Source organism: Mercenaria mercenaria, chromosome 3 (genome assembly GCF_021730395.1).
Source record: "Mercenaria mercenaria strain notata chromosome 3, MADL_Memer_1, whole genome shotgun sequence".
Taxonomy (NCBI): Eukaryota; Metazoa; Mollusca; class Bivalvia; order Venerida; family Veneridae; genus Mercenaria; species Mercenaria mercenaria.
In genome coordinates, this window is record NC_069363.1 from 99,696,468 (window position 1) to 99,715,288 (window position 18,821).

At 34.7% G+C, this 18,821-nt stretch overlaps 3 long non-coding RNA genes across 4 annotated transcripts; all 3 read left to right on the forward strand.

The window, feature by feature from the left end:
* The first annotated feature begins 361 nt into the window (after nt 1-361).
* On the forward strand, nt 362-3,968 carry LOC123523877 (uncharacterized). 2 transcript variants are annotated; one of them, XR_006681184.2, is made up of 2 exons: nt 362-961; nt 1,389-3,968. It is a non-coding gene; the product is annotated as an uncharacterized LOC123523877 (long non-coding RNA). The 2 variants fall into 2 exon arrangements; XR_006681183.2 differs by having other exon boundaries at nt 362-695.
* Nucleotides 3,969-6,598: 2,630 nt separating this feature from the next.
* LOC123523315 (uncharacterized) lies at nt 6,599-7,469 on the forward strand. The gene is made up of 2 exons (XR_006681074.2): nt 6,599-6,730; nt 7,012-7,469. It is a non-coding gene; the product is annotated as an uncharacterized LOC123523315 (long non-coding RNA).
* Nucleotides 7,470-12,713: 5,244 nt separating this feature from the next.
* Nucleotides 12,714-17,022, forward strand: LOC123523876 (uncharacterized). Its single transcript, XR_006681182.2, has 2 exons — nt 12,714-13,061; nt 16,387-17,022. It is a non-coding gene; the product is annotated as an uncharacterized LOC123523876 (long non-coding RNA).
* Nucleotides 17,023-18,821: the final 1,799 nt, after the last annotated feature.

The following is an 18,821-nucleotide window of genomic DNA, read 5'->3' on the forward strand; positions in this document are numbered from 1 at the left end:
GAATCAAAGTACGGGAAGATTTTTTACAGCTCCCACACGACACTTAAAGATAGTTGTGACAACTGATAATATCTGTAGAAAGATCATTTGGTATAGAATAATAACAGACTCGGTTTGATAGAGTCAGTTCTTTTAATAAAATGTGTAGCCAAATTTATTTTCATAACACAAAAACGTACAAAATATTTAGCGGGAATTGGTTTCCTTATTGATTTACGAGATAAATACCAATATAATCGTAAACATCGACAAAATGTCCCTAATTGTCTATATGGCGGACACGTGCTTCACTCATTTTCAAGTTATAAGCACGAACACAGTATATCTCTTCGTATTTGCTTCAATTATTGAGCATTGCTTAATTATAGTACAAGTGGAATTGTAATGTAAATTTGAAAGACAAGGAAAAGGAAAAGGAAGTTTCGAGACGACCTTTCTAGTAATTTAACTAAATTAGAGCGAAGCAGTTCATAATTTTACGCAGAAGAATTTCAGATACTTGAGTTTTCAGACCAGTGTCTGCTGTCTTCAAACGCTGTTCAAATTGTAGCATGGGAGTTAACGAAAATCGTGCTGTGATCTTGGCATATTCTACTAAAATAACGTCATAGGGTCTGGAAATATACATAAAGATAAAAATTACGTCGGAAAAAATATACGGATAATAATTTGGTCGGGATAATGTAAAGATGAATGTAAGTTCGAGAAAGTTTTTTTATGGAAAGCTAGAATGTGGATGTATATCTACGACTTGCTGAAGGATTTTAAGTAACAGTTATTTAAAATGATATGCATTGACGACTCAGTACTAACAGTGGGAAAAAGATATGAACGTGTATTTATACCAATTTAGCATCGGGAAAAACTAAATGGTATCTGAGATATTCCACGTTTAGAATTAACAGTAAGGCTAGAGTTTACATTCAACTTATTTCCAGTCAAAAGGGAATAAATAATCATGGTGGGTGTCTTAAAACACCATATAATAAAAGAAGAAATAATATTTTGTTTCAAACTATATAAAATACGTTAATATAAAGGTAATTGTTCTTATTTGTGATTTTGGCAAAAAATATGTTTAAGAAAAATAATAATTAAAAATACTTGTACAGAAAAAATATAATATACAATGGCGCTGCACTGAAAGAGTTTACGATGCAATAATACTTTGTGAATATACTTAAGTCGTTGATAACATGTTTGGGTAAAAGCCATTTTGACTTATAAGTTTTACTTATGGCATAACTGCATCTGTACCCCAAAACAACTGTTATCAAAAATTTGTAGATGAGACTTCAAACGTGTCTTTGTTAACGGGTAGTTTATATACCAGTTAATATCGGCTGTCAAATTAACACCGATTTATATAGTTTTATTATCTTTTTCAGAAACTGCGACATATGAAAAATTTATTGGTCGTGATATTAGTAATGTGCATAACAAAATCATCTAATGGCGCACCGGTTTCACCTTACAAGCTCCAATCCCAGAAAGGGCCAGAAACTTGCGAATGGGGCTGCGACTCCAATATTGATGAAAAACTTAAAATGTGTGAAGCAATTTGTTACATTGATACTCAACAAAATCGGTTCCAACATTATTATGAAACCCAGTGTCAAAGTGTATGCGCTACAAAGTATATTAGCTGCTTGGAGGGATGCCCCCAAACTTTCAGCAAGAACAATTCTGTTATATGAATGGGTATAAGCAAATTACATGTAATTGAGACTGCGTTTGGCGAATAATTTCAAGACGAGTACGTTATCATAAGAACACAAAATGACCCGTGATTAGTTGTCTACTGGGGAGTAATCGATACATTTTTTTTGCTGTAGAAAGTTTGAAAATTTGCATATGTTAGTGCATAATTATACAAAGCAAAGCGATGTACTTGTAAAACAAGATACGGAAATTATATTCACCTCTGATGGAGTAGCAGCTTTGAGCAAAGTACCTTTCAGCCAAACAGCTATCAAACAGAAACAACAAGTACCGGTAACCGCAGACAAGAAAGTTCAGACTGAAACATAATATTGAATATACTGTGACCATAGTCCTTGCCATGAGTACATTACGAGAACAATTTTGTTCTACATAGTGTGTGGGCAACATCCGTCTTCCTCGAATTTGAAAAGTGCTGTTAACAAATTTATGTATTGAAAGTATGTTTTCGATCATAAAGTGCTCACCCGCGGAGCATTTACTCGAAATGCATATTGTGTATAATATATTGACATCTAATATATCTCAACTTATGTATGTCAGTTTGCTAACAAGAGTATTTATAATGATACCATTAAGGGAATCAAGCAATGAACTATAACAATCATTCAAACAACAGCGTTTTACACGAATGTATCAAGGAAACATTCGTTGTCTTTATTATGAAAAATATTTGCAAAGAATAGTTATGATTTTTTCTTGCAATGGTTGAGAGAATTTTTGAATTGCTTTTAAATGTTTTTGACTCGACATGAGATCAAATAAGTGACGCTTTGTGTTCACTATTGGGTAACAAATATATTAGATTTGACGTTGAAATCTACATACATGTAATACACAGTTGACAAGTGTTCGGTATCCCACTGCACTCCACTCTTTGCTGATGTTTTTTTTTGTATTGTCATGAACATGATTCCAAGCGTAAAATGTTTATTGAAACTTGTTTGATATTGTTGAACTTTTTATGATAAAGCTTCTTACCTTGGTGATATTTTAGATATGGATAACAGTCGTGCAATTCATTAATCCAAAAGAATTACAATTTAACAAATATAAACATTTATTATTTGAATGGACATTTTAAAGCAAAACTAAATTATAAAACATACAATTATTTTGATTCATAAATTGTATATTATATACTTTAAACATGTTATCACAAGTGTAAGATTTCGTAGCATAGTATAGAATGAATAATACATTATCATATATTCTATAAATGGTATTGAAATTGTGGATGTGTCGATTATGAAAGTTAAATTGAATTGCTTCAGCCAAAGAAATATCTTTTACAAACGATTACTCCGAAAACGTTAAAAGCTATAAGAACACAACGAAGTATGAAAAAAAAGAATATCATTCCATCAAAAATTATCCTACTTGGCTTTTCTTTCTCACTTTGCAAATACAATTTTCTGATCAATGATGGAATACTTTTGGAAACCTATTCATGGAAGACTATTTTGTACAATCAAAACAACTTGTACTTTCTCAGTATAATCATTTTGATTGACCATTGCCCTTTGGATCAGGACTGCATCAGTCGCAAACAAAATGAGCTACATAACGATTTATGCATTTAATTGACGCACACCCCTTAGAGAAAAAATTCTTTTGCAGAAATTGCATCAAATATATACCCTTCAATGTGATGATAAATAGGCCGGACACATTAAGAGATCTTATGTAGTATAATTTTAAAATGGGCCCGTATACTTCCATTGAATGCATTTGTTCTAACTTACAAAATTACATTCATATAAGTTCTATTTCTTTAGAATGTGTATGACCTTATATCTCTGAAGAGTACCTACAAATTAGTCAAACAACTTATATAACAAGTTAAAGCATAGCAAACGTTCCTTCTAGGGCACATCTATATAAATATATAATGATCATCTTGTAACATTTTGGTTGTAATGTCTGTTTTATACTGCCAAAAAATGTCAAGTTAAGTATTTACGCTAGTTATTTAACATGAAATGTTAAATCCAACAACAAATTAAATATGTTACCACTTTCTGTTGAGTAAATACGGTAATAAGACATTGACCCGGTCAATCCATTACGATTCGATGCGTGAATTTGTTGCGCATAATTAGAGGGTCGCAATGGGGTTTGTTATCACATTTTAACCATGCATTTGAAGGTAACGATATTTAATTGTTTACATGAAAATATGTTTATCTGTTTGTACATATGTTATGTTCTTCAAGAATGGAGGAAATAAAAGAATCAATGAATCATCCTCGGGTTTAGTAGTATGTAATCCACGGAACGCGTTCAGTCAGAGAGTCGCCTAAATTAGGAAAGAATAGTTTTAACGTCAAAGGTTATTTCTAAGGTCACGGCGTTTGATTGGCCAGCTTGTAATGACAACAGCTTTCGATATCAGTCAAGTGTGACTTACCGAACAATAATGTTCATTCTTAAGAGAAGGAACAATAACTTTAGTTTTAGGAAACAGTCTTTATTACTGTGCAGTTACACATTAAAGCTGTTTCAAACGTTTGCTACATGAAGGGCATTTTATCTTTGTGTAAGCATGAAAATTAAAAAGGTGTGTTGTCTTTATATTTACCTGTTTTGTTTTAGATCTACATAAAGGAGATATAAAAAGGTCTTTTCAATACAGGTGTATTTCTTGAGTACTTTCAAATAAATCAAAATTCATTCCGCTGCTGTGACACATAACGATATTAACAGCCTGTTTATTAGCTAGTAGCAGCATGTCCTGGCTTTGAAACTCAACTTATCAGCATCACATTATACATGGAAGTGATAAACAAACAGATGTTGTTTTATGAATTACAGCAGGTTTTGTTTTTGTTGGGTTTAACGTCGCATCGATACAAGTATAGGTCATATGGCAACTTTTCCAGTTTTAATGGTGGAGGAAGAACCTAGGATTCCCTCCTTGCATTATTTCATCACGGGCGGGCACCTGCGTAGAACCTTCCGTAAGCCAGCTTGATGGCTTTCTCTAGTGAAGAATTCAACATCCCGAGTAAGGCTCGGAATCACATTGATGAGGGGCCAGTGACCTTAACCGCTTAGCCACGGAGGTCCCTGATTATCGTAAGCATTTAAAAAGGCTGAACACAATAAACCAATACTCGAACTTGAACAACTGAGGGTTCCGCCATCTGGTATCACGGTGGATTCAATTTTTCTAAACGGACCACACTCAATGAGTTGTAATAGACGGCTGCACTTCAGAAACGCTACCTGTACTATCCGGGATTCTCAAAAGCTCTGTCTCCTTATCTCCTACATAAATAACCCTCCTAACTTCATATCTTGTTCTTGGAAATGGTAAACATGTTTTAAATATCAATCACCGGGCCCAGATATGAACAACACTATCAACATCATGTATTGAAATGTTTTTAACGATATTTTTTATTTCTCTTTATTACAAACATGACATTACCAATAATTTTACATTTTACTTAAAAATTTTGTAAACAGGAATAATATTTGAGCTATTTTGAGCACGAACACATTTTGAGTACGGGTGGGTACGAACTTAGTGAATGGCTCTCAAGTTTTAAATGAATTCTGCGAGAAATTGGATAACAAGAAATATCTTTAAAAAAGATGGTCGGCGAATTGTAATAAGACGAGAAGTTTATGAGGTTTCCATATCATTTGTGTTATTCTATTATCTGTCTAACATTTTTCAAATAGCAAAACTAAACACGACACTTTAAAGGGTTCTCTTTTAATTTTTCACAAAGGTTTCGTAGGTTCGTTTATCCTACAATGAGTAATTACAGCAATGGTCTGGAAGGCGCTTCTCTGCTTAGACTTTAATCGATCGGCTAATCACAACAGACCGTGTTCAGCTTCTTCTGTAAATTGATATATGTTGGTATTTGAACAGGTTTTTATTATATTCATTAAACTTACTTATCATTTTTAGATATATCAATATTCTTCTAAAACTATAAACAGCGTCATTAAAGACAAAAGCTCCGTCTGTCATTTCAGTTGAAGCGTTGCACAATCAGCAGAGTGAACAGAATAGACACCCAGAGTGTTGTAAAAATTCTTCATTTTGATAAATTAAATATAATGCGTTATCAAGTAGTCTGATTTACAAACTTCAGTCACGTGGCACGAGTCATTCGTTCTTAGACGGTGTTCGCCGAAAAGCATACCGACATTCCCAATAACATTAAAATGATCCTTAAAGACAAATAATCGCACAAGTTAAACGCAATTTAATAAATTCACGGTTGTCGACGAAACTTGAACGACCTAATGTTCAAAAAGGGTATAAACCGAGAGAGAAGCAAGTACGTGCCTTTTTGGAGGCGGTGCATTTTGGGTTGGTAACTGGCACAGCAAAACATACTATGGATTAGATTGCGACTTTTATGCTACAGATAAAGGAGGTTATTGTGGAAGAAACCAGACACAGATACCAGATTTCCGTCTGCACAAGGATATATGTACGACCCTGGAAAAGCATTTCAAAAATAAAAATCGTGTATTAACAGCACGTGAATTGCCTTGTTTGTACACGATTTTTCTCCCGTTGATACATGGGTGGATCCAGTGAAACAAAAGTAGTGATTATGCAAGAACTTAGTTTCATATGCAAAATAATAACATTATAATATAAAATTGAGCAATATTATGAAATAGTATGAAAACTTGCGGCTGCAATTTTGTATCATTACAAAGTGGTTGACTAAGTGGGTACCAACTTTTCTGCATACCTCATTAAGAACAAAGATACGAGCGTTTGATCTTCTGAGAAAGGTCAATCATATGCATCATCATCAACACAAAAGACTACGTTTTTGTTTCATCGCTTGACATTTTTTACTAATTTGAGGTAATACGCGTATTTTCATCTTTCATGTTGTCGGCGTATTTTTAAGCAGACTTTATGCTCTAATTCATACGAAACGTTTTATTGGCGTGACTGTATATATAAATAGGTGCTTTTAAGAAAACAAAAAGAAAAAAGAAACAATACTAAGGCTTTCGCGGAAAGGTAAGTATCGTTTATATTTTCTTATTCATACTTGGTTAATTTTGTAAATATATTTTTTAAACGAAAACTTTCTGAAAGAATGCCATTGGGATTACTTTTTTCTCAGTGTTTTAGTTTGTTTTTAGTTTATAATTTTTCTTAAGCATAAAAAGCTTCTTGCAACGTTTGTACATTTCAGTTTTTATTTCCAGAATTTGAATCCTTTTTATGGTTTTGCAAAGTTTCTATAAAAACAATTAAGTGTCGTATGTAATAAATCACATTCTATCCTTCTAATGCAGATGTCATTGACAGCGTTTGTCGTAATGGGTTTTATGATTGTTGGACATTTGAGCAGTAGAGCAACGAGATTTGGCTCGAGAAAAAGGGATTTGTTAGATGGCGGGTACCATTATGGCTCTGACACAGGCAATGAATGTCAACAGGAATGTGTCGGCTTTGACATTATCGGGTGTGACCGCTTCTGCTACCAGCAATACAAGGAGGAGTATGAATATGATATTCTGTTTGCCGCATGTATTGACGACTGTGCGAATGTTTATATGTACTGCAAGTACGATCTGGGATGTGACATGGATGAAGGCAACCAGTAGAGTAATGTGTAACTTAAGACATATTATTATTATTTTCTGAACGCGTGTGAAACAATATACAGTGATGCTGTTGCTACTTCACCATCAAATGATATTAACACTTAAAAGCACAGAACAACAAAAGAAATAAAAGCATTTCTCTTTTATGATTTTCTTTGCGTGTTGTTTACTTTCTATATCCAACAACAGCAGAAAAGATAATCTGTTATTGCCACTTTGGGGAACACTATGTAGAAAGCACGATTACTGGCAACGATGGTAATGAAACTTGAATACTGATAGCTTGATCATTTTGTTTAATATCACATATATTCTAAAGCCTTTGATTAAGAACTAAATGGTGATATTTTTTTTTAAAGAGAGACGGTGGTACTTAAAATTAATAGATTAATATACGTTCTGGGATATTCGAGATAAAACAATCGTACTAAACTGTCGGTATTGAAAATCCTCTAGTTACTTTTCCTTCGTCTTTAAATGTTTTCTTATGTTTCTCCACTAGGCTATTTTATTTGTTTTTGTGGGAAAAACGACCTTTTGACGGTAATCTTAGCATGTGTTATGTTTCTACTGTACTTGGGGTTAGTAATTCCGTGTGGAGTACATTAAAAATATGTAAACCACTTTTAACACAAAACTTTACAAATGCAGACTGAAAACCTTCAACATGTTCAAGTGCGTCGCTTAAAAAATGCTATAGCTCCAAATTATTAAGTAAACGTCTTGTACAAAGGTATGGAATTAAGATATTTACCTTACTAGTATCGTCAAGATTGACATGACACATTTGTTTCCATCGAATGTTCTGTGTGTCCAACATTTCTATATAAAAAATATTAGCCAATGTATGTCTTGTTTATAACTGGTCTCGCTGATGACATACCTAATAACGTTTTGTCAAGGATTTGTTCAAAGATACATTTTTGCCAGCATTTTCTAGTATATAATGTAACATGGATGCAAATGGTTTGAATGTTATACTGTTTCATGGAAGTGACTTGAACTGTTACAGCGGAGTGGTTTATTGCACGTCAAATGCGGGTTTCAACCTTTCTGTGCTGTGGGCGCTTTGATTAAATTTTGTTATCATTTTACAAGATAAACCAAACTGCTGTTGTTTTAGAATCCGTTTGATTTTTATTGAATTTAAAGCATTTCTTTTTGGTTGTTTTAGCCATTCAAATAATTAAAAATCATTTATTTCTGCTCAAAATGTCAAATTGTTTTGAAATAATTGAAGTTTTATTCCTTTACAATTGTGTGTATTTGAGACAAAAAAAATCAGGCGATAATCGCCTAGTTGTTACTTTAATACGTACCAGAAATCCACATAAATTCAACGGCGGAAATTTGACTGCGAGTGCAACCATAATGACGCATGCTCCATTCATCGGTTTGTGTTAAAACTCGATTGTCAGTAAACAAATTTTGCATCAAGACTTCAAACAAATGTAGTATTAATGTTTTCAGTCAAATATTCAGGCTGTGACATTCACTGCAACAAAATGTAGTATTAATGTTTTCAGTCAAATATTCAGGCTGTGACATTCACTGCAACAAATGCAGTCTGTATATAACTATAATTGCCAGACAATTTTGGCCATTGCTGTCTGTATTTTTGCAGATATTAACATCATTTAGGACATTTAGTTATGTCGCACTGGCGCGAGCGCGGTTTTTGTAATACATTTCGTTGTGTTATCTTGGCGCGTGCGCTAACGTGCCATAACAAAATGTTTAAGTTTTGTTTATTGTTTTGGCACACGCCTACGCGACATAACGCAATGTCCTAAATCAGCAATCATGCAAACTTATTATAACAAGAGCTGTCACAGGAGACAGCGCGCTCGACTGTTTCGATGCTGGATGGTGAAACTGGACACATCTGAGGAAGCTGGAGCTGTCACTAGAGTGTTTAATGACTCCAATAAGAATGAAGATATTGGAAGAAAGCAAGTTTATGTAGACCACCGTCATGGAAATGTCAGCAACTTTCGAAGAATGGAACTGTGTTGTAAATGTGTTCAGACCCAGCTAGTATCACGTTAAAATCAACTTACCGGGCGAAACAGTGTAAATAAAATTATTCTCCTCTGATTTAAACACTTTAACTAGTGACCAAGCACCCTGCTGTTTATAATAAAATATTTAGATGTGACTATTCCTGTGTATTAATCTATGATGCTCTGGTGAAATTTAACGTAAGACTTGCATTTAATTCAAAACTGCTATGCCCTTGGTACTCGAACTTTAGACAATGTACCCTGTAACTTATCTAAAGTTCGAGTACCAAGGGCATAACAGTTTTGATAGCTTCTTTGGTTTAAATACAATTGTTTCATTGCCCGAAGGGATATTCATGGGTTCTTTTTGCATGAAGTAGTCACAGATTTATTTGTACTACTTTATTCAGTCTATTAAAGGAAACAGAAATAGGTCCTTTTATCAAATTAAATCTTGCTATGACATGACTATAATTATTATGAAGTTGCTAAAACATGTGACAAATACAGACATACAAATAGATTCACAAAGACTTACTGTCTGATGTTATATGTCACTGTGACTACTACCCCTCTTACAGTTTTGCAATATATTTCATTTTGCAGAACAAATATAGTTAATCATCTTTAAAAATATCTAGTAAATAGGTATCTGCCAGTATTCAGTGGTGAAATAACAGCACTGTCTGCTCTGTGTGAATTTTCTGCTCTATTATTTCAACAAATTACTGAATTAAAGCCTGAAGCTTTTCAACATGTTTTATAAATTCTTTGATAGCTCATTCATTTTATAATTGTAAATAAATGTATCCATGCAGTCATTTTTGACCTATCCTCAGATCAGTTAACACATACAATAACCTTGCAAGTTCCCTAGACCAAAAAAAAACCAACAGACTTTTGAGACGAATCTTTGTGTTTATAATTCTGTATCCTTAAGAATACCACCAAACTCTATCTCACTTTGTCTTGTCTGGTAAAAAAAAATTGTACAGTTAAAAAAGAAAAGTACAATATACATATTATTATGTTATATATTATGTATATATCACTATCAGAATACACTCACATAAAACATTTTACAATTTTTATATTAACACAAACTAGTTTGTAAACTTTTCATCCACCCACTATTCAACCGGTATATTCTTTTAAAATGCGTCGCTTTTATTTTGTTAATTTGTCTTGAGCAATCACAATTTTTCTTTCTATGTACATTTAACTTAGAACGTCTTTACTTCTGCTGCTGATCTTCTCTCAAACTGTTCAGCTTCTCCCAAACAACTAGCAAAGTTTACTATCTCTACTGACAACTTTATTAATTATATACATAATATCAATTAAGACTTAATGGATTAATAGAATATTTCGAAACGCATCGTATGAATCTGTTGAATTCGGAAATACAGGGTCTGTCTTATCTATTCTCTAACATGTTGTATCATGTACTGATAGATTCCTCAGAAATATTGGTATCAGCAAGTGGAATGTCAATATTTGATTGCGCTCCAGAGAGAGATCAAGTCGTTTCTTATTGTTGTCTACAACTGATTAGTCGCTTGTAACAAGCTATCAAGCATAGAAATATAACACTAAAATGAAAACTGCAAAACAAACAGAACGGTCATATATCTTTCAAATAAGGCATTGTAAATTTGCTTTTGCGTATTATATATCTGTAGTTAGACTTTTTGACTTAAACACAGCCGCTCACATCAGTTCGGCTTTGTCTTTAAATGGCGCACTTTCCTATTTATCCAAAACCTTTGTGAGGCGAGAGATTCACACATTTATGCGCCTTAACTGAAATACAAAATGTACACACCTGTTAATAATATTTCTGACAAAACTTGAGCACTTTTTAGGAAATATATATTATGTGTACTTTAGTGAACGTTTTAAAGCATGTCAAACTTTAGGCCTAGCAGCTTCTAAGATACATTAGCGACAGTAAGGTTCTCCTTGATCGGGGTTAACAATATTATGAATCTCAGTGTCTCATCATAAGTCTGGCATATTAATCATGATATGAGTATTTTGCATTCACCAAAATTAATTCATTAAAACAGTATGACAGAGTTATTTCTCGATGCTTTGGATTGTGAAAGATAAACTCTAACAATGTTACAAAGGCAGCGGCATTTAATTTTCAAAACTCTGTTTCGGAAGTTGAATACCACAGTTTCTGGAATAAATAGCTCGATTCAATATCGCGTAATTTGCTTCACAGCAAAGTTTGCTGAATTTTCGTCTTATTTGAAATTATGTATACGAGCAAAATAATAGAGTATATGTATTCTTTCTTACCATAATCAAACTCTTATATAATTATTGAAAAGTGTCAATTATACAAGGGGCTTCTGTAACCAAGGTTGCTGACTCCAAACCGATATGGATTCGAAACCTCGTTTTGAAAAGTAGAGAAAATCAACCAGTTGGCTTATGGAAGGTCAGTGGTTTTATTCAGGTGCCCGCTCTTGCATGAGATAATATCAGGAGGAGCGACTGGGGTCATCACATAAACACATAAACTGGACTTGTATCTCTGTGTTAATTAAGGTCCAGTAAAAAAAAAAAGAAAAAAAAAAACAAGTACACAAACTACACCATAATATTGCAAGTTAACTTCACTATGAATTGTTATACATTCACAAGGATTTTGTTATTATTGCAGTATTAAATGTAACATATACAGCGACAACGTTTTTGTTTCATAGTTAAATCATCATATGAGCCGTGCCATGAGAAAACCAACATAGTGGGTATGCGACCAGCAAGGATCCAGACCAGCCTGCGCATCCGCGCAGTCTGATCAGGATCCATGCTGTTCGCTAACGGTTTCTCTAATTGTAATAGGCTTTGAAAGCGAACAGCATGGATCCTGACCAGACTGCGCGGATGCGCAGGCTGGTCTGGATCCTTGCTGGTCGCATACCCACTATGTTGGTTTTCTCATGGCACGGCTCATATTTATGATTATTATGAGATTGTTACTTCTTGTATGACACTATATAAACAATACTGTATACATAAAAATAATAACTATGAATTTAGGGGTTATTGTACAGAAGAAAAAGCAGATGTTGTTTCTTTTCTAAATGGGTTAATTGTAAGCTAGAGTACACAACCAGCACGCCGACAAAAGATCTGTAAATGACATATTCATGCTTGTCAAACTCTCAAGGCATCATGATGTCTAGGCAGAACTGAACATAATGCCAGAATTTTAAGTAATTTCAAAGTGGCATTGGTTACACACTGACTGGCGCGGATGGGAGTATTTAAATTGTTGTGTTTTATAGGTCTACGTTTACTGCACGCGCTTGAACTTATCGTTTGGTTGTTCAGGCAATTATGGCATATGATTTTACCATTTTTATGCGCATCTAATAGCCATAATCTACAATATCTAATTTCTAAGTGTTTTTTATTGTTGTTGTGTTCTGTATTTGCAATCATAATGATGCGACACTAAATGGGTATCTAAGTTTTACAACGCAGACGACATTTCGAAAAACATTGTCATTAAATTCGGTCAATCACATGCATCATCATTTGATTTTGTCACTTGACATTTTGGCTAATTCGAGCTATTACGCGTGTTTTCACGTTACCTCAATTACAAGAAAAAATAACCGGTCGTTGGCGTGACTTTGTTTATAAGCCGGTGCATCTAACCAAATAATCAGAACTGAGCAAATCTGAGCAAAATACTAAGGATTTTAAGGAAAAAAGGTATTTATACTGTTTCTTTCAACATTCTCAACCGTTTCACTAAGATAACTTGTAAATACTAGATGGTGATTTTCATTATTCAAGTAGACTTATTTTTCTGTCTTTAAGGGAAGAGATGCTATTGTTGTTGTTGTTTTTACATAAAAACTGTCGTCCAGCCATTCAAAATGTAAAGAAACATTTTCTTTAATCAGAACACTTTTGAAAAAAATGAGACATAATGTTAGTATTTACACTGAATTATTTAGAAAGTAACGAGGTTCTACTGAGTTACCACCAAACAATTACTAAAGCCGGATATTCCAATACCATATTCTACAAATAATTATAATGGACTAAAACAGAGAATTGTGGATACATTCATTCAAACTTGGCACGTTGACAAGGAGAATAACGGTGTTTTAACTTTGTACACAAGCCTTAAAGCCTCTTTTGCATATGAAGCATATCTAGATATACTACCCAGTAACTTAAGAGTCTTTGTCAGTAAAATGAGAATGTCTTCTCACTCTCTACGTATTCATACTGGTAGATATGGTATAAATAGTGTTGTTAGGAATGAACGATATTGTATTTACTGTAATACACATGACTTGGAAGACGAATATCATTTCATACTTATATGTCCTTGTTATAATGATATTGGAAAAAAATACATTAAACGATTCTATTATGTAAGACCAAGCGTTAATAAATTCATAGATCTGTTGAATACTATGAATAAGAATACATTAAAAAACTTAGCATGTTATATAAAATTTGCATTATCTCATAGAACTGCAATTACTTATAATTAATTACAGTTCATCCTCTCAATAGTATTTGTAAGAATATCTTCATATTGCCATTGTGACTTTGTATATGTTTGTATTATTTATTTAATTTGTGACGATGTACTTATTGTACAAATCGGAAATAAATGTATGTTCTGTTCTGTTCTGTTCTGATATCGCGAATTCTTCCATGCGCTCTTTATTTATAGTGTGCAATCTACTTTTTTGACCAATCAGAGCGAGTTATTTTTTAAAAAATGTGGCTTCTTATTCCTGAAGATCAATGTGACTGCAGCAACAATTTTCGAAGTACGGCTCTACAAGCTGAAGAGCGTCGACTGAATGCGCATGCGTACCAATGGCAGCCCCTTCGTCGTATGTCAAAGGAAGCCGACACGTTTTTGTTACCTCGGGATGTCAGTCAAATGTAGAGGCTGATCACTACCAAATAGAATGTAAGCCTCCGCAGGTCTAGTCACAAGTAGTCCAAATATAAATAGTACTAATCTTTTTTCCTTTCCTAGTGCATTTTCTCGGCAGCAACGTGCTTACTTTTACCCTACCGCGTTTCAGTATGTATCACATTGCATTCTATTGAAATCGGCATGTTCCTATCGCATGCTAGATAAAAATGGCGGCGTAAGAATTTAATGTCACGAAAAGAGAAACTGAAAGAAGCGAAAAGTAGTAAATTCAGCGGGTTGTATTTAACGAACTATTGTTTTCTTATATAAAGTTAACACCCCCTTTTCTTTTTGTTTTTCTAAAGTAGCGATCTAGTTCTTTATGGGAATATAAGTCTCTGAAAATCTGATATGCTAGAAAATGTCGAAAAACCGTTATGAAGTGAGTGGATTTTATATGAAATAAAGAACAGCTGGATTTAGTGGTGTTCAGCCTAGACACGACTGACGCTGCACTTCTGACTGGTCAAACGTAGATTTCACACTATGTCAGATAGAGTCCATGAAGAGAATTCTTCGAGAAAAGGAAACCTTGGTCGGTCACTCCGTTTCGGTTTCTTTTTCACGAAGACTTCACTTCATAAACTCTATCTGTAATAAAGAAGTTCTGTAAACAGAAATGGCGTCATGGCGTTTCAAATACCCACAACAAAAACAAGTTTCGATTAAGTTTATTATTTGAAGCATAACGTTATGTATATAAAAATGAACTCTTCTGAATCAAGAGATATACTATAAGAATCAAAGAAAACCTGGCATGTTTTTCCAACAAGAGCTTACATGTTTTAACAGAAGCTTTTTACGAACAGAAAATGACAATATTTTAAAAATGATATATCCCAAACAGTGACTTGTCATTAAATAAAATTTTGATGCGGAGGAATTATATAATGATACGCATCTATTGAAACGACAAAGAGTTTTATTCATGAGCAAATCACTGTTTGAGATATATTATTTAGATTCTAACACGTTAATAAGGATTTTTATGTAATCTACGTCTTTGACGATATCCATCAAATATGTGCTTGATTTCTGCTGATTTCTTTTCCAGGCCGCCGCTACGCAGTCTAACGCTATGACGTAATGATTGTGTCGTCGGAAAAATGAACTGTTGAATATTTTAACACGATCCGATCCATTTTCCTATAAAAAAAGAAGGCTGAAAACAGTGAATTATTATACAACAATTCAATGTTCTAACGTCACACTCATTACGTCATGGCGTCAAATGGCATAGCGGCGCGCTGGAAAAGAAACCGATCGAAAACGGGGAAATACTTAATGAATGCCGTCAAGGATGTACTTTAAAATCGCTGGTAACGTGTTACAATCGAAATAATATATCTCACTTAGTGATTTGCTCTTGAATAAAATCATTGTTTGTCGTTCAGATGCGTATTATTTAATTTATATAATTCCTTCGCATCTGAACTCCAAACAATGATTTATTTAGCGACAAATCACTGAATGAGATATATTATTTCTTAAATAACACAGTTGTCTATGGTGGCTGATTTCTGCCATTTCGTGTGGGCGGGGCGAACACACGAAAACTCGACAAAAACCTTATTTGTCGAGTTTTCGTGTTGTCATGTCGGCGGGACGAAAACACGAAACATTTTACGCGAAAACTCGACGTTTAAAGGGCGCCGACACGAAAAATTTATCTGTCGAGTTTTCGTGTTGGCGGGTATAAATATGTCGTGTTGGCCCCCTTTATTTGTCATGTTTTCGTGTTTTCGCCCCGCCGACACGAAAATTCGACAAATAAATGTGTCGTGTCTGCGCCCTCTAAACGTCGTGTTTTCGTGTAAAATTTGTCGTGTTGTCGTGTTTTCGCCCCGCCAACACGCCGACACGAAATGGCAGAAATCAGCCACCATAGTTTTCAGCATTCTTTGTTCAATAGGAAAACATATCGGGTCGTATTAGAATTTCGCCTTTCGTATGACATTTAACTCCATAAATTACATCGAACCTGAGGGTCTTCACTCATGGGTGAAAAACTACTAGGCCGATAGGCAGACACCGTCGTTTATATGACTGAAAAAAGACGTTAAACTCACACACTATTTTTAATTGCAGATGCCTTTAACAGCGTTTGTCGTCATGGTTTTTGTGATGGCTGGACTCTTCAGCAATGGTACAGCAAGTGGAATCTCAAGAAAAAGAGAACTTTTGGATAGACTGTACAAATATGGTTCCGACGTCGGCGATGAATGTCAGCAGGAATGTGCCGGCTTTGACGTCACAGACTGTGATCTGTTTTGCCAGCAGGAGTATCAGGAAAATTATAAGATTCTATATGAAGCCTGTCTTGGAGAGTGTGCGGAGGTTTACATATACTGCAAGTATGACCTGGAATGTGACATTGACAAGTGATGGAATTCAGAAAAACTTTATGACGTTTCCTAAACGCAACCTTTTTACGTTCGCCGTGATAGTGACTTTCTGAATAGTAAAAGATGTCATGTCAAGCTTGATGTATATAATACAGCATTTTAGTTTCTAAAATAGACTCTTAAAATGGGTTGTTTTGCCGTGACTTTCAGTAATTAATGAAAAATATGGATTTTGCCAACCAGACAGCAATCTGAACTGATCTTTGATAAAGTTTATATTAATTTATCTTTTATATATAATTTGATCATTGTGGACAAACCCATTTCTGCATAACTCATTTCAGCTCAGAGATGTAATTGAATAAAGTGCAATATAAAGCTCATGTCTTACAAAAAATGTGTATTACTTTGTCGGATACTGTAATATTTCAGTTAAATTCCTCCTATTTTTCCTCACTCTTATACCCTGTATAACAACACCAAACCATCGTCAATACATTGTTTTCTTCTTTTACCAACAGTTACCGACGCCGATACTAGCAAGTCCCTTTTACTCCGATCTTTCCATCCCTTTTACTCCGATCTTTCCATCTAAGGGTCCCATGACAAAACATCGACGATCAAACTTACAAAATGAGGAACATAAGTGACTGTCATAGTTAAAGGACCGATACGAGTGCATTATCGCAAATATTATGACTTTGGGTGCTTGCGAAGATTAATCGAGGTTTTTGAACGAGATTAATATCTTCGCAGGAGAACCCGAGATTTCACTCAACGCTTATGCACCTGTCAATATTTTGCCCGCCCAGGGGGGCGGCGGGCCGACCCGGGGGAATTTGACATTTCAAAAATTTTGTTGTCTAAATCCCCACACTAGGGACAACCTTTTTTGTCTAAATCCCACCCTAGAGCCTGGTTGGTACATCAAATGTTTGTCAAATTCCCGCCTGTCGGGAATGGTCTTCTGTCTAAAGTCCCGTGTATGCCCGCCGCTCCCCCGGGCGGGCAAAATATTGACAGGTGCATTATGGTATTTGCGATAATGCAAGAGTTGTCCTTTAACTGTTTTATCGCATGGAAACAATATTTCTTTTTTATCCAAAATGTTATGAATTTTACATAAACAAGACTTCCCTGCCTAATTGGCATATAACAGCAAACACTTATGCAGATATATAACGCCATACTTTTACTGTTACATATCATCACAGTTATGTCTATACTGTTGTTTTATCTGCTATCAGTACAGTTCCTGACTGTGAAGAATGTTACTATGTATATCGCAATAAAAGACCAAAGGAAACTAGCCAGACCATGCGATGATTGTTCAAAACGTACTTACGTGATCTTTGTATTATAAGTCCGTCCAATAATATCATTTTATATGGTGTTATTTCTTAACCGAATACTTAATAAGTTTGGTCCTTAAGTATGCCCCCTCCGAAGAAGGATATATTGTTTTGCAGATATCGGTCGGTCTGTATGTAGGTCGGTATGTAGACCAATCGGTTTCCGAATGATAACTCAGGAACGCCTAGATCTAGGATCATGAAAGCTGATAGGTAGGTAGTTCACGACCGGCAAATGACTCCTAGTGATTTTAAAGTCAGTAGGTCAAAGGTCAAGGTCACAACGACCCGGAACATTCAAACGGATTCCGGATGGTAACTCAAGAACGCTTGGGCCTAGGATTATGAAACTTTATAGGGAGATTGATTATGACCAGTAGATAATTCCTATTGATTTTGGGATCAGTAGGTCAAAGGTCAAGGTCACAGTGACCCGGAACAATTAAACCGTTTCGGATGGTAACTTGAGAACGCTTGGGCCTAGGATCACGAAATTTGAGGTTGATCATGACCAGCGGATGATTCCTACTGATTTTGAGGTCAGTAGATCAAAGGTCAATGCCACATTGACTCGGAACAGTTAAACCGTTTTCGGACAATAACTTAAGAACGCTTGGGTCGAGGATCATGAAACTTAATAGGGAGGTTGATGATGACCCCTATTGATTTTGAGATCAGTAGGTTAAAGGTCCAGGTCACATTGACAAAGAACAGTAGAACAGTTTTGCTAAATAACTAGAGAATGCTTTGGTTCATTGCACAGTGACCAAATATTTTCTGTTTCTTGTGTATTTACTGAATGCCTCAAAGCGGGGGGTGGGGGGGG